Genomic DNA, 17115 nt, shown 5'->3' with positions numbered 1-17115 from the left:
TGACTAACATATTTTTTATCCTTCCTTTTCTTGCTTTTCACCAATTTCTTTACAAGTCTGTCAATTCTACTGATGATTTTTCAGGTCGTGCTGTTTTTGGTGACAAGGATATTTCTAGCCTTTCTTTGCTTTAACAGGAGGAATTTCTGCACTTTGCCGTTGGAATCATACTACAGATCAGACCCAGAGTAGAGCAACTTGTTCTGCTGACCCTAGCTGTGATATTGCTTTTCCTCCTACGTCAGCTTGTGTATTTCCTCCCCTTTAATGTTTCTACCAACTAACATTTCTAATAATACCTCTTAACTGTTCACTAACTGTGTGCTATCTTTCACAATACTGGAATGATTCTTTTGTCATCCGTGCAATTTGCACATTTCTATCTTCCTACCAGTCCTAGTTTCTGTTGCAGATATAGAATTGCCAGTGCTATTATCAAGAAACAGAAGAGGCTTTGACATTGCAACAGCCGTGATCATTGCCACCACAGTCCTTGCAGTAGCAGCATTGACACAACCATAACAACGATCATTCGGCCGAGAATGCAGCTGCAGCCTTACAGACCATAGAGACTCTATCAGAGAATGGACTCTATAAGAACAAGTGGATACCTTGCAAGAACTTTTGGGACTGGGATGCGTTTATTCCCTGAGAGCTGTTTTGTGTTACCCGTATTGTAACTCCATTGGGACGTATATTGTTTCTGTATTTAATATGGCTATAAGGTTCCTCTTCTGTTTATAGATTTGTCAAACAGTGGGCAAGCTTAGGAGCTATGGTGGTACCCCTCTGCCTTGGCCTTCTTCTCTTCATTCGTTTTGGCATGCATCTGCAAGCTAGCCAATAGAGAGATCAAATTATTTTTCATCAGGCCATGACCGCCCTAAAGGCCGACAGCCCCCCATTAGTATGGCTCTTGATGCTGGATCGGTAGTCAAAGACGGGTAATGAAGGAGGTGGCTGTGTACCGACCTAAGACAGGAGCTGCAGCATGCTCTGCAGGCTCTGATGACGGGTAAGGACATATGCTGACCACTCAGCCTAAGACAGACACGGTCCCGAGCCTTAGTTTAATATTAAAGAAGGGGGATCTGTGGGGGTTCCCGGGAACCCCAGCCTTGGGCGTGGTCAAGATGGCGCCTGACGCTGAGCCAAAAGCGGCCAGCTATACAGTAAACAACCAGCGAATTCCAATGATTGGCTAGTTAACGATGTGACTAGAGCATGCCCCCTCGTGTACCCATCCTGCGCCTGCAGCTGTCCGCGTTTATCTCGTGTACTCTCCCCTGATTGGTTGAAGTGTATATAAGCCTGGTGGGTGGGAGAGTAGGGGGCAGAAGCTGGGGAACGGAACAGACGGAGCGGAAGCGGCGGCGGCGGCGGCAGCGGCTGGAGCTGAGCTGGAAGGAGGGAGTACGCGGGAGTGGAAGAAGCTGGGAAAAGGGAAGCTGGGAGTGCGCAGAAGCTAGGGGTAAGAGAAGCGTAGGAAAGGAGCTGTGCACGGTGGACTTCCAAAGCTTCAGACATTTGTCGTGTCTCTCTCTGCGGCCAGAGGGGACCCGATAATCTCACTTATATGTGTAAATGAAAAAGTTGAATTATGAAAGGAGGAGATATGAGTTTAGAGTAGGAGTGCAGCTCCCAACTGTTCCTCAGCTGCATATTTAAAAAGTGGGAAGACTATTCCTCAGTGAGGTGGATTACTAAGACAATTCACTGAAATTAAACAATGGACAGCAAGATAACCATACAGACACAGAAAGCTGGAAACTAAACAAATTATAAGAAATTATACATTGGAGATATGCCAGCTTGACTGGAAATGGTGTCAATGCCACCAGCCTACTGCTGAGGGGAGGGTGAACAAGACAGAGAACAAGACAGAGAGGAGAAAGAAGAAGAGGAGGAGGAGGAGGAGGAGGAGGAGGAGGAGGAAGAAGAAGAAGAAGAAGGAGGAGGAGGAGGAGGAAGAGGAGGAGGAGGAGGAGGAAGAAGAAGAAAAAGAAGGAGGAGGAGAAGGAGGGGGAGGAAGAAAAGGAGAAAGGGGAAGAGGAGGAGGGGGAGGAGATAGAAAGAAAGAGGTCAGGGAAGGAGAGGAGAGGAGGAAGAAGGGGAAGGGGAAAAGAAAGGGGAAAGGAGAGGAGAGAGAGGAAGTACAGCAAATAAAATGGGCATGGAGGAACCTGTGGAATAGAGAGGGAGGCTGATCTGAAATGACCCAGAGATAGTGGGGGAAGTTGTTGAGAGAAAAACATTCAAAAACTTTTGGCTAAGGAGCAGATTCTGAGGGGAATCATCATTATGTTGGGAACCATTTTGAGTGGTCCCACTACAGCTAGCAGAGACTGGGGGTTGAAAACTCAAAAGAAGCTGTCAGCCTGACCCAGAAGTTGCCTACTTTGGGGTCAAGAATGTGCCTAGACCAGAATGGTTGAAATAGTTTCAGAGAGGATTGTGCTTAGGGCAATAAAGGCTGGGGATTCCAAGAACTAAAAGGTCTCCTTGTTCCTGGTTTCCCATATGAACATCTGATTGTGGTATTACTATTATTATATTTTCTTGTTACATAGTTCCCTTTTCCAGTTTGAAGTAACCTTCCTGTCTTTTCTGATTAATAATGTCTTGAAGTTCATTTTTCAGATATATGGTTTGCCACTAGTTGCTTAGGGCCTTGCTAATTTTCTGAGGCTGGCCTGGAACTAGCAATCCTCCTGTCTCAGCCTCACATCATTATCATCTTCCTTCATAGGGGTGTAAAAGATTGGTCAAAGCTCAAATAAAATTTTGACTGGATCTTTTGATTCAGAGCAATACCCCTGGCTCAAGACACATAGAAAAAGGGAAAACATCCTATTAAAGAATCCCCTAGATAAAATTAGGAGAAAGACCCATTTCTAGCAGATAGGAAAATCTTGACCTAGAAATACAGAAAAAATGAGAAATTAAGGAAATAGGACACCTCAAAAAGTTTATAACATGTTCCCTGACAACAGAATCTTCAGTCTTTCAACTGGATGAAATTCCAGGCAAGGAATGCAAAAGGTTGATGGTTAAAATTATGAACAAACTAACAGATCTAAGGAGTAATTAGGAGATAAAACACAAGAAACCAAAGGTAATTTCGATAGAGATAGATATTGTGAAAAAGAATCAGACAGATAACCTTGAAAAGATAAAAAGAATCATATTAAAAACTCAGTCAAAATTAAACTACTAGATTAGAGAAATTGAGGAAATATATTCAGGCCTCAGAGACAAGATGTATGGTCTTGAAAACTCAATGTGCAATAAAGTAAAGATGATAAATGACCATGGTCAGACTATTCAGAAATTCCAGGAAAACATCAATAAACCAAATCTAAGGATGATTGGCCTTGAGGAAGGCATTGAGATACACACTGAAGACATGCATAACCTCTTTCTTTCTTTTCTTTTCTTTTTTTTTTTGATACTGGGGTTTGAACCCAGGGGCACTTAACCACTAAGCCACATTCCTAGCCCTTTTCACATTTCATTTAGAGACAGGGTCTCCCTAAGTTACTTATAACCTCGTTAAGTTACTGAGGCTGGCTTTGAACTCCTGATCCTCCTGCCTCAGTCTTCTGAGCCACTGGGATTACATGTATGCACAAAAGTGCCTGCCTAATGCATAACCTTTTTGGTGAAAAAGTATGAGAAAAAAAAAATCAAACCTTGGGAATGAGATGGAGATCAAAATACAGGAGGCATCCAGAAGCCCACATCAACAAAATTTTTTAAAAGAGTGTCTCCAAGACTTAGTATAAATCAATTTTTAATATACAGAACAAAAACAGACTTGTAAACACCTCAGGAGAGAAACAGCAGGTCACATTTAGCGGTCTGCCAATTTGAGTTAAGCTCATTTCTCAGCATAGACTCTAAAAACCAGGAGGGCTTTTAGTAATGTGTACTACTCACAGAAAAAAAATAAAAATTATTGCCATTCAAGATTCTATGTCCAGCAAAGCTATCCTTCACAAATTGAAAGAGAAAATCTTCCAAGATAAGTATAAAACAATTCATGACTACAAAGCCAGCAGCACAGAACATATTTAAAGACATTTATCATGAAGATGAAATTAAGAACAGACTCTAGAGCCAACAAATGAATGGATCTCATTAGAAGTGTAGGTAAGAAATGAAAAATCAGGAATGAATTAAACATTAAAAATAAAACAATATGGAGAGAAGGAATTGAGGATGTGGAAAAAAGGCAGAGGGAAAAGGGGAGAATCCATTAACTGAATTCCATGCATGTATGGAAAATATACATGTCAGGAAGAACCCAATTACTATGCATAACTGAAAATATCTAACAAAAATTAATAAGGAAGGAAATAAAAATCATCTCCATGTAATAACACTGAATGTAAATGTCTCAATTCTCCAATAAAAAGACATAGACTGTCAGAGTGGATTAAAAAGCAAGATCTAACTGTATGTTGTATACAAATGACTCAAGTTATTGGCAAAGGCATCCATAGACTGAAGGTAAAAGAATGGAAAAAGATATAACTCACACATAGATACCCCAAACAAGCAGTATTGGCTAATCACATATCTGACAAAATAGACTTCAGGTCAATATTAATCAGAAAAGACGAGGAGGGTCACTTCATACTGGAAAAGGAACTATGCAACAACGTTTGATAATAGTAAACACTTATACCCCAAGCATTGGTATATCTACTTCTATATAACAAACTCTACTCATCACAATGATCTCACCAAGAAATAGGTCATCCAGACATAAATTAAAATTCTTCAGGCACCTAGTCAGGGAGGGTCAGTCCCTAATCCCCTGCCAATGGGACAATGGGGCCAGGAGAGGGGGCACTTCACTGCTGGCATCGGAAGTAGGGCTGGAGTAACTTTCTTGGTGCCTTACATCTGGGGGATGATCACAGGGAGGAGGAAGGTGTGGTACAAGGAGCGAGGAGCTGGAAAGGGGGAAGTATCAGCTGACAGTGGAGCCTATGTTTGTGTGCGCAAGAGTGATGACTGGCTGCTGCCTTAGCTATGACCAGAGGAGACAGGGCGGGAGGGCAGGCATGTTGGGGGTGACTAGGGAGACTCGCTGTGCCACTGCTGCTGCTGGCTGGGACCCCAGCCCCTAGGGGCTTAAAAGCTGATCCTGATTGAAGCCCCACCCCTGACTCCTGCCTCCATATTGTAAGACAGGAAGAGTGGTGAAAATTGCAGAAATGTAAGCAAAGGTCACCAGGAGAGAGTGGAAAGAGATGTTGACTGATTGTGGGACTAGCTAGTGACCTTCCACTTTGCATTAAAAACTCCCTTTGGTTTGGGTGATAGAGATAATTCTCAGAAAGCTCTTGCATCCCAATATAGAAGAAGAGAGAAAATTGAACATCTTGAAAGGTGAGGGTCACCTTTAAGGAAAGTGTTCCTGTACTCACCACCTCCAGGATGAGTACTACAGTTTCATCATCCTTGGGGCTTTTAGTGCCCTGAAGATGCCAGATTTTTGCAGGAGGCACACACTCAGAAAATCCAGGAGTTGTAAGGGGAAAGGGCCCACTTATACAGCAGAGAAAACACAGAGGAAAAAAGAATACAGGTGGCCAGTGCTAAGGGAAACACAAAGCAAGCAGTGGGCCACTGTTGCTGCCCCCAGCAGCTGCTTCTGTAACAACCTGAGAGGAATTCAGTGAGCTCATCCCTTTTTGTGACTGCAAGCTCAAGATTTGAATTAGTGCATTCCAATAACCCTAAACTGAGGAGCTCTACATTAGGAAACACACAGAATATCCATAAATCAAAGCAGGAGGTGATGATAGGTCCCCCTACAGTGGTGTCCCCATCTGGAAACTGCCAGCTGGATTCCAAATTCTCCAATCGAATTAAGAAGGTGGGCTCAATCAGTGAATCCCAGCCATCCCCCTATGATTCCAGGAGTGGGGTTCATATCCCTAAGCACCCCAGATGGGAGCACGAGGCTGAAGAATATGACTGGAAATGGCATCAAGGGCAAGGGGCAAAGGGAGTGAAGTATTTCCACTGACTCCTTTGATCACAGAGAACCTGGAATTCCAAACAATGACTCTGACATGAATAAATGTAATTCTGCTGACCATACATAGTCTCAGGATTCCAAGCACACACCACACTCCATGACCCCATCAACTGCTACAGCCTCCAGATCTTCCACCACTTCCCATGGCCAAGCTACTTCCCCAGAGCCCACACCTGCTTAGAAGATTGCAGCCAAATGGGTGTATGTGTTTTCTACTGAGATGGTCAATAAAGCTGCAGAAGCTGTATTGAAGGGCTAGGGTGAAACGGTTATCTCTTTCCACATCCAGAACATCACTAACAGCAAGACAGAAATAGACACAGCCCCTTTGAATACACAGATATCTGCCTTTTAGAATGATTGGATACCTCTCCCAAAACTACCCCAGCTACAGTCAACCAGGATGAGAATTCTTCCCAGAACACCAGATGTTATGGTTTGGATGTAAGGTGACCCACAAAAGCTCACGTGTGAGACAATGCAAGAAGGTTCACAGGAGAAATAATTGGGTTGTAAGAGTCTTGACCCAATCAGTGAATTAATCCCCTGATTGGGATTAACTGAGTGGTAATTGAAGTGGTAGGGTGTGCCTGGAGGAGGTGGCTTTGGGGAATATCTTTGTATCTGACAAGTGGAAGCCTCTCTCTCTCTGCTTCCTGATCATCACGTGAGCTGTTTCTCTATGCCACACTCTTCTGCCATGATGTCCTGCCTCACATTGAGCCCTGGGAATGAAGCCTGCTGTTTGCAGATTGAGACTTCTGAAACTTTGAGCCCCCAAATAAACCTTTCCTCCTCTACAATTGTTCTGGTTGGGTCTTTTAGTTGAAACAGTGAAATGGCTAATTAAAACACTATACTACAGCCAACTGCACCCATTCTGGCACTAGCCCCTGTTGGGACTAATGACACATTAACTAACTCAGGCTGACTCCTTACTCCCTGGCGAGTGAGCGAGATCAAGGCCTCAAAGGCAGTTTCAATAGTTAATGACGATAAATCGGACCACCATCAGGGATTGGTTAACAGCAGTTCTGTGAATGTGATCAGCTCGTGCTTGCCATATAGTCCTATGGGACTCTCACCTGCATGAACCCCCGTGCCTTGCTGACCTTTAAACTGATTGGTTCCCACCTAGCCCCCACCCTCCATAAAAGCTGTGTGATTTGCTCAATAAATGAGATCCTGCTGTGCCTCATGCGCTGACAGACCTCCCGGCTCTGGTGTGTTTCCTTTGCTGCCAACACTCATCATCTTGCTTGGCCCCATATTATCCTCAGGCAGGTCTTGAGGAGGTACATCGGGCCTTGTTGCTTGACAGGGAGCAACAAGCCCCCAAGCCTGCTGCACCCGATTCCATGTCCTCTGGACCATGACAGTTCTGAGGTAGAAAATAAACTGATTCCTCCTGTGAGCAGTCCTGCCATCTCCACTCCATTGCCCCTAGATGGTAGTAAGCCAAACTACATATCCAACAATTGAGCAGTAACCCCTGTCTTTCAGCAGAGCAATAACTCTTCAAGAGATCCCACAGCCTCTCCACCTCTATCAGTGTCCAGTGGTGAGTCCCCCACATTGGGATAAGATCCTAATGGTCTGTCTCAAGAGCGGCTGGAGCACTGCCAGCTCTCCTTACAACCTCTCAGAGATAGCCAGCTTATGTTTTTCCCTGATGAGAAAGAATTTGGTGGAGGACAAAGTGGGGGACACCATAATAATCCTGGGGTATTAGATGGAACTCAGATAATAAAACAGAAGGGCCAATAGAGGCTATTATGGCTCAATCCTAAAGTGTAGGTAAGGGACCTGGGTCCTGGACAGATGTGGGAGCTCCCTTTGGCACTCTAGGACATAGAGATATACCTTTTCTCCAGATAAATTGGTTCCACCTTCTATGAACTCCCAGTCTGGGCCCATAGGACCTGACCACCTGGAACACATGACCCCAGAGTAAATAGTGTGACTGCAACTGCACCAGGAATTTTATGAAGAGAAGAGGAGGAAACAGGAACAAGTTGTGTCCAATAGTGCTCCCTCCATGAAATGATGGTCCATTGGTATGGGCAGTAGGAAGTGGTCCAAGGGCCTCCTCCTCCAAAACAGATGACCCCTAGTGAGGGCTGGCTACCTGGGGGTAGAGAACTATTTTATTTTTTTATTTGTTCTTTTTAGTTATGCATGACAGTAGGATGTATTTTAACATATCATACGTACATGGAGTATAGCTTCCCATTCTTGTGCTTGTACATGATGTGGAATTACACTGGTTATGTATTCATATATTAATATAAGAGCCATTTTCTGATGGTATCAATATTTCACTTTCTCTGCCCTTGAGGGGCATGACTCCCCATTCCAACATGCCAGGGAGTCAGATGCACCTCCCTGTATTTGCAGGAATGATAAACTCTGAAATAGAAGGGCCAAATGTGCCTAGCCCTGAATCTATACTAAGCCTTTCTCCAATCAATTGGCTAAATGATGTGCCCAAAATCCCAAATGGTTGAAATTTCCCTCCTGGTCAAAGAGTCTTCAGCAGTCCTGGCCAAGGGGAATGCTTCCCAAACCCCAAAGGATTGCCTGAAGAAATGTTTCAACAGCACCTAACAGAGAAACAACTGGGTCTCCTTCTAGGGATAAGCATGGAAGGTATCAGGCCCAGCATGGAGATGAACAGGATGATCCCAGGTTCCCAGCACCACATGTAGCCTGGGAATAATCCCATTTTTCCTCAGTTACAGTTGAGGGTCTGTTGAGTCTTCTAGGGGTGACATTCCAAAAGAAATGCCTCCACAGGATAGGCCCTGATTGGGGACTTGAGTTTGGGGTGGTTCCTACTGGGATGAAGGGATATGACAATCTAAATGTCAACATGGGATCCAACACTCAGATGATATCTTGGAAGATGAGAAAGGCTGGGGCAGGCCCTAAGGAGATAATGAAATTACACCCAGGTGGTTCAGGCATGCTTCCTGCCCAGCAGAAGATGGTACTCCTGCCATTTAGTAAGTACCCTCAACCTAAGTATGGCCTGGGTCCCAGGTCATTCCTTACCATTTCTCAGGGTCCAGGGAGTGGCTTACAGAATCTCAGAGAATCAACTGGAACCCACCAAAGGACTAACAGCCAGCTCAGTCATATGTCATCACTCCACTCAACCCTTCTAGTAATTCCACTAGCCTCAACACAGTTCCTCTACTTCAGTGCGGCCTAGGATGGAGCCCTTGCATATATCTGTGGAAGCCATCATGTGCATTCCCCAGGCATTAATCCTCTGAATTCTCCCATGATGCACCAAGTCCAGTTCCTGATGTTGGGCTCACCCTCAGGGAAACCCATGTTCCCCCATCCTCCATCACAGCTGTCAGGCATGCTTCCTCCATCCTCCATCACAGCTGTCAGGTATGCTGGCAGGCCCAGCTGCTGCTCTTTCATTAAGCCTCCCCTTGTCTTGGGGTATGTTGCTGCTTCACCTGTTCACCTCAAGTCTCTATCACCTGGATGAACCTCCTCTCCAAAATCTCCTCTTCAGTGTCCTGGGATTTCTCCAAACCATAAAAACTCCCCTTGCTCTGGCCTCCCTAACCATGCTGGGAAGAGTAGACTCAGGTGTCCTTCCACCTCCTACAGCCAGCCAACTTGCCTCTGTGAATATCTCTGGAAGCCTTCCCTCTAGTACACCTTACATCATGCCTCCAGAACCAATCCTCTCCCAGAACCCACTGTCAATTATGATGTCTTGAATGTTCAACTTTGCAATGCCCAGTTTGACCCCATTATACCATAATGCCATCAACACTGTGGCCAGTTCTGGTGATGACTCCCCTCCCACTTGTTCTCCCAACCTGCTGTTAATGAATATATGCTAGGAATGGGCATTAATAAGTAGAATCCTTGAATTTCAGGTCTAAACTCCATAGTTCCAATGCCAACCCTCAGCCAAATGTGAATGATCCAGTTACTTTCTCAATCTGATGTCCTCTCTGAATGCCATGGGAACCAACATATCTCTTCATGGGGTCCCAATGGGGCCTGGATTGATGTTACACAATCCTATCTTGTGGTATTGGTCCCAGGAGACTCCAATGGTACCTTAAGGACGGATGGGTTTCCTCCAGGGCTTCCCTCCAGTACCATCTCCTCTTAAGCAAGTCCTGTTGCCTCACAATGGCCACAGTAGGGGACAATGCAATTTCCAAGGAAGGATGGGTTTCCCAGAAGATGGCCCCCGTGGTCATCCCAGCAACCTTCCCCAAAGTTCAACAGATGCAGCACTTTGCAATCCTGGAGGTCTGGGGGTCCTGACTCCTTCACAGTCTTGGGGAACAGCATACCTTCAGTTTTTATAGACCCAGATCTGCAGAAGGTCATCCAACCCAGAACCACTGGAATACCTGAGTTTGATCTATCCTGCATTATTCCATCTGAGAAACATAGCCAGACACTTCAATATTTCCCTTGATAGGAAGTCCCAGGCCGTAAACAGCCCCAGGGGCCTGGACCTGGTTTTTCACACATGCAGGGGATGACAGTTGATCAAGCTCCCAAATGGGACTAGCATTACCTGGAATGGGAGGTCCAGGGCCAATAGAAACTCCAGACATCCGTCTTGGTACAACTCCATCCATGCCAGGCCACCACCCAATGAGACCACCAGGCTTTCTCCAGCAAAGCATGATGGTACTTCACCATGGGATGATGTCACCAGAACAATCTACAATGTCTGGCCAGCCCACCCTGATGAGCAATCCAGCTACTTCCATGAGTATGGTTCTTGGCAAAGATTGGGGGCCTGATGGAATATACACTGATCCTGGGCCTGTAGACTCTCCAGACATGATGGTGTCCATGCAGGGCATGATGAGACCCTAATGGAACATTATGATCCCTCCACAGATGAGGCCTCAGTGCATAGTTGTTGAGGTGGGCATGGGTGGATTTAGTCAAGGGCCGGCAATGGAGGAAACATGATGTTTTAATCTGCTAAGATTGGGTGTACAGATCCTTGTCTAGATGAGATTCTGGGTCCTGAGAGCTGCTATAAGGAAGTTCCAGGAGTTCTATTGGTCATACAAAATGAGAAGAGAAGCCCCTAGGGCTGCTTTGGGGTTGGGGGAAACTCGAGAATGTATGGATTTATCTGAAAACAAATTACTCACTTAATTGACAGATTTTTTTAAGATTAATTTTTAAAGTTACTTTTGTGGACTTGGGTATCCCATGATGACTCCTACTATTGGGAATCATTAAGCCACACTTTGAGAATTGTCATCAGTCATATGTTGCACTATTCTTTCTATGTTTATATAGTTTGGACTGGCTTCTCCCAGGATTCTTTTCTGTTTTTTTTTTTTCATATGCGTTTTATTTTTTAGTGTGTACTGTACTATACTGTGAAAGGGATTTTAGGAGAGACTTTTTGGTCTTTGCAGCAAGAGGAGAACAGGAAAGCTGGACTATTTACTTTATGCAGAGAATCCACCTTCAGACTTTGGACTATTTCTTTCAACTCCAGTGTACAGAAAAAACTAACTGTGACCTCAGAGCAGAGTATTAATGAAAATCACAACAAAAGGAACTAAATTCAGAGAGGGTTGGGAGGAAGGGGATAATATTTCATTTTTAAAAATAATGGTGGAATTAGACAGAAATTATTACCCTATATATATGTATGATTACACGAATGGTATGAATCTATATCGTGTACAACCATAGAAATGAAAAGTTGTACCCCAGTAACCCATTTGTGTACAATGAATCAAAATGCAGTCTGTAAAAAATTTAAAAAATAAATAAATAAATTAAAAAAGAGAAATTTTTAAAATAAAGTTAACTTTGAAACAAAAAAGTAATGAAGCTCAGGACATTTGTTTTCAGTTCAAGAGCTCTTCAGCCCTGTCTGTCTCTCCCAATACACAAACCCACCTTCACATTTTCTTCCCACCCTTCCCATCTAAGTTAAGTGTGTTTTTTCCCTTGTGCTCCAACTGATGATCCTCTGCTTCCTTCCTCTCCTCTTCCCGTTGGCAGCTACAATACCTGGTGTCCTGTTGGGGGAAATAACTAGCAAAGCCTCACATTCCGTGCTAAGTATCCTCCTGACCCTGGCATGGAGAGCTCTGTCCTAGGAGTGCCCTCTGACCTCTTTCCCTTAACCTTTCTCTCCCTCAGCTTACTCTTCCCTACCCACCTCGCTTTCTGTTCTCTTTTTATTAGGAATTTCCAGGTGAATTTTATTAATGTGGGAATGGAATGGATGCTAAAAGCTATCTGGGATTTTGTTTTTGTTTTAAAATTTGTGTTGGTTCCCTTTCCTTCCCCTCCCATGCATAAAATGTTCTGTGTACCCCTATTAAATTTGGTAGAAAACCACTTGCCAAAGCTGTGGTGGCAGAAAATTTAATTATATTGTCCTTCAAGAAAAAAAAAAAAACCACTCTTCAGGCCTATTAATCAAATGAACCTAGCAAATATCTAGATGACATTTCATACAATGAAAACAGAATACATTTTCTTCTCAGCTACTTCAGAAACTTCTCCAAATCAATAATATTTTAGGAAACAAATCAAATCTTAACAAATATATAAAAATTGAAATATTTCCTTGGGCCTTATCATATTAGAATGGATTAAAATTAGAAATCAATGGCAAGAAAAAAATGGAAATATTTTTAACAGATGAAGTTTGAATGTTACAGTTTTGAAAGAGGAATGAGTAATAGAATAAGTCGGGGAGAAATGAAAGCAATTCTTAGCAATAAATCAGAACATAGAAACAACATATCAGAATCCCAGGGCCATTATGAAGGGACTTATAAGAGGAAAGCTTATAGTACTGAGTGGCTACTTAAAGATTCCAAATAAATAATTAAATGGTACATCTCAAGTCCCTAGAAAAGCAAGAACAATTTAATTCCCAAACCAGTAGAAACAGGGAATAACTAAGATAAGACAAAGCTAATGAAACTAAAGAATAAAAGATACAAAGAATCAGTGCAACAGTTGATTCTTTGAAAAGATAAACTGGACTGATCAACCCTTCACTAAATTAACCCAAAGAAAGAGAGGGTTAACCAAAAACAACAAAATTAGAAATCAAAAAATAGTATCACCACAGATATTTGTAAAACCCAGAGGATTGTTAGGGACTCTATTTAAAATGTATATTCTAATAACTTATAATACCTTGGTGATATTGACAAAGTTTTAGACTCATAAGACCTCCCAAAATTGAATAAAGGGGATATACAATACATAAACTGACCCAAAACGAGATCGAAGTAGTAATAAAAGCCCTTCAGGAAAGAACATTTCCTGGATTTGTTTTTCAGTCCTACAATTCTTCACATGGGAACTCTTGAGTCTTCTATGTATAGGATCATATCATCTGCAAACAAAGTTGGTTTGACTTCTTGTAATCCTATTTGCATTCCTTTAATCTTTCTCTTACCAAAATGTTTTTAACATGAATGCATTTTGTCCAAGACTTTTTCTGAATCTATTGAGATGATCATGCAAAATTTCTACTTAATTCAATTTATGTGATGAATTATATTTATTGACTTGAATATATTGAACCAACCTTGCATCCCCAGAATTTAACTTAATTATGATGTATTATCTTCTTGTTTTTTAATTTGTTCTAATTAGTTATACATGACATCAAAATGCATTTCAACTCATTGTACACAAATGGAGCAAAACTTCTCACTTCTCTGGCTGTACATGATGCAGAGTCACACTGGTCGTGCAATCATGTATGGGTAATAATCTCTCTCATTCCACTATCCTTCCCAATACCACACCCTTCCCCTCCCCTCACTCCCCTCTGCCCAATCCAAAGTTCCTCCATTCTTCTCTATCCGCACCCCCATTGTGAATCAGCATTCACATATCAGAGAAAATATTTGGTCTTTGGTTTGGGGGGATTGACTTATTTCATTTAAAAAAATTGAAGTCATAAAATCAACTCAGCATTTACACTTCCATCTAATTCTTGACAATGGTGCCAAAAATAATGGTGGATAAAAATAATCTTTTAACCAAATGATGTTGGGAAACTGGATAGTCATATGTAGAAGAATTGAACTACATCCCTATGTATCATGCCATGTGAAAGTGAACTTGAAATGGACCAAAGATCTAAAAATTATATCAGAATCATTGCAATAGCTATAAGAGAACACAAGATCCAAACTCCAACATGTATTTACAAGCATCAAATTCCTCAACAATACCCCTAGAGTCCAAGAAATAAAAATGAGAATCAATAGGCTGGGTAACATTAAATTAAAAAGCTCCTACATAGCCAAGGAAATAAATAAGAACATGAAAAGAGAGTCTAAAAATGGTAGAAAATCTTTGCCTACTGTTCTTGCAGAGGATTAATATCCAGAATATATAAAGAGTTAAAAACCTAACACCAGAAAACAAATAACCCAATCAATAAATCCATAAACTAGACAGACATTTCTCTAAAGAAAAAATGCAAATAACCAACAAATACATGGAAAATATTTAACATTCTCAGTAATCATGGAAATGCAAATCAAACTACACTGAGATTTCATCTCACCCCACCTAGAATGGCAATCAAGACTATAAATAATAAAGGCAAACAAGAATGTGGAAAAAATGAATACTCATACATTGTTGATGGAACTGTAAATTAGTACAACCATTAGGGAAAACAATATGGAGAATCATCCAAAAACTAGGAATGGAACAATCATAGTTCCCAGTTATTCCTCTCCCTGGTATTCATCCAAAAAAACTGAAATCACTATACTATAGCAATACCTCTATTCCAATGTGTATATCAGCACAATTCAAAATAACCAAGTTGTGAAAACAGCCTCAGTGTCTATCAAAGGATGAATGGATAAAGAAAATGTGGCATAATAATTCTACTCAACCATTAAAAATAATAATTACCCTATATACATGTATGATTGCATGATGGGTGTGACTTTGCACCATGTACAGTCAGAGGAATGAGAAGTTGTGCTCCAGTTGTGTACAATGTGTCAAAATGCATTCTACTGTCATGTATAACCAATTAGAATAGATTTTTAAAAAGAATAATAGTTATGTCATTTTTCTAGTAAATGTATGGAACTGGTGAACATCAAGTTAAGCGAAGTAAGCCAGACCCAGAAAAACAAGTATGGAATGTTTTCTCTCATATGCACAAACTAGAGAGAATGAAGGAATTCCAAAGAGGGTTCTTATCAAAATAGAAGGGAGAACAGTAGTGTAGAGGAATGGGAAAGATGAGAAGGGAAAAGGGGAGGGAAAGAGGGAGGAACTCTGGAATGAAATTGACCAAACTATGCTAGCGCATACAAGAATATATTACAATGAATTCCAATATTATGTATAAGTATAATTAACCCATTTTAAAAAGAAGTAAATAGAAGGAAGACCAGTAGAATAGAGGAAAGAGATTGAGGGAGGGAGGAGGGGAGGAAAATGGAAAGAACTGGGGAATTAAAGAGGGCAAATTATGTTGTGAGCATATATAAATATGTCAAAAAAACCCCACTATTATGAATCATTTTAACACAATAAAAACTTTAAAAAATAATGTGGTGATAAACTTATCTTGTAGACCTACAAAATGCTTTAGAAAAGTTGAAGCAGAATGTACAAGCATAGCTGCCAGAAGTTTAGGGGCAGGAGGAATCAAAAGTTGTTCATTGAGTATAAGGTTTCAGTTATGGAATGAGTATTTTCTAGACATCTGCTATACAACGTTATGCTTATGCTGAAGGTTAAATATCATTTTAAGTGCTCCCACCATAATAAAAAATTGAAAAAGATTAAAGATCCAAATAAATAGACAGATGACCAATGATCATGAATCAAAAGACTTACTATTATTAAAATGGTAACTCCTCAATGACCTACAGATTCCATTTCATACAGAATATATTTCAGAGAACATTTTCAATAAAGTAAAAAAGACAAACTATTGAGTGGAAGAAATATTTTCGATCATATATCTGTAAAGTGATTTGTATCTATTTCAACTCAGTAATAAAAGGTGAATAATGCAATTAAAATGGGCTAAGAATATGAATAGATATTTCTCCATAAACATATGCAAGTGGTCACTAAACAAAGAAAAGGATGCTCAAGAATAATAATAACCAGGAAAATTCACATAAAAAATGATATAGAACTTCATATCCACTAGGACTGAGGCAATTTAAAGTCTAGGTAGTGTGTTAGAGAAAATATGGATAATAAATAAGAACCTAATATACTGCTAGTGAAAACATAGAGTTGTATATTTACTACAGAAAATAGTCTGATAATTACTCAACAGGTTAAACAGAGCTATCATATGGCTTAACAATTTCAGAGTTAGTATAAACCTGAGAGGATTGAAACATAAATTGTAAAATACAAAACAGGAGGTCTGATGCCATCACTGAGCCTGCCCGCCCCTCCACACCAAGGTCGGACACTGGTGCTGAGCCCCTCAGGCCACCCCCACACCTAGGATAGAGGCCAGTAGCTGAGTTTGCTGGCCTGTTTCCCTACTGCTGAGGGACACTGCACCTGCCTCCGTGCTGACTCAGTGCACCCTCTCTGGGGCTCCCTAGCTTCTTTGGAGGCTGGTGCAGGCATTTTGAATCATTCCTGAGGGCGTGGTCATCATCATTGGAAGGGCAGCTCCCTTCCTGAGACACCGACAGGAGACTGGAGGCCCTTTGACAGGTACCTCTATTTACTTACTTACATCCACACCCTTCCCCTTCCTCTTATTCACAACTAGAAATACTGTAAATAGTAATCAAACTGATCCTGTTTATTTTAATAATGTTAAAGTCTTTATAGGGGCTATCTGGTTCAGGGCTGCATTTTCTCTGTATTGGGTGTTATTGGTATTGATCTCCCCTTCAAAGGAGAGGCAGTGGAAAACTGCAGGGTCATAATAAGCCTGCAGAGGGCAAACTTCAGTATCTCTGATCTTCACTGCTAGAGGGGAATAAATAAAAACAATAAGAAAAAACAGGGGAAGAAAGTGTCCCTAACAAACCAACATGCTATGG

The 17115-nt window shown here is 41.5% G+C and overlaps 1 pseudogene; it reads left to right on the top strand.

Moving 5' to 3' along the window:
* The first annotated feature begins 4836 nt into the window (after positions 1–4836).
* Positions 4837–11034, top strand: LOC124971518 (B-cell CLL/lymphoma 9 protein-like; annotated as a pseudogene).
* The last annotated feature ends 6081 nt before the right edge of the window (positions 11035–17115 follow it).

Source organism: Sciurus carolinensis, chromosome X (assembly GCF_902686445.1).
Source record: "Sciurus carolinensis chromosome X, mSciCar1.2, whole genome shotgun sequence".
Taxonomy (NCBI): domain Eukaryota; kingdom Metazoa; phylum Chordata; class Mammalia; order Rodentia; family Sciuridae; genus Sciurus; species Sciurus carolinensis.
Note: the sequence above shows the minus strand (reverse complement) of the source record. Positions and strands in the feature narration are given on the sequence as shown.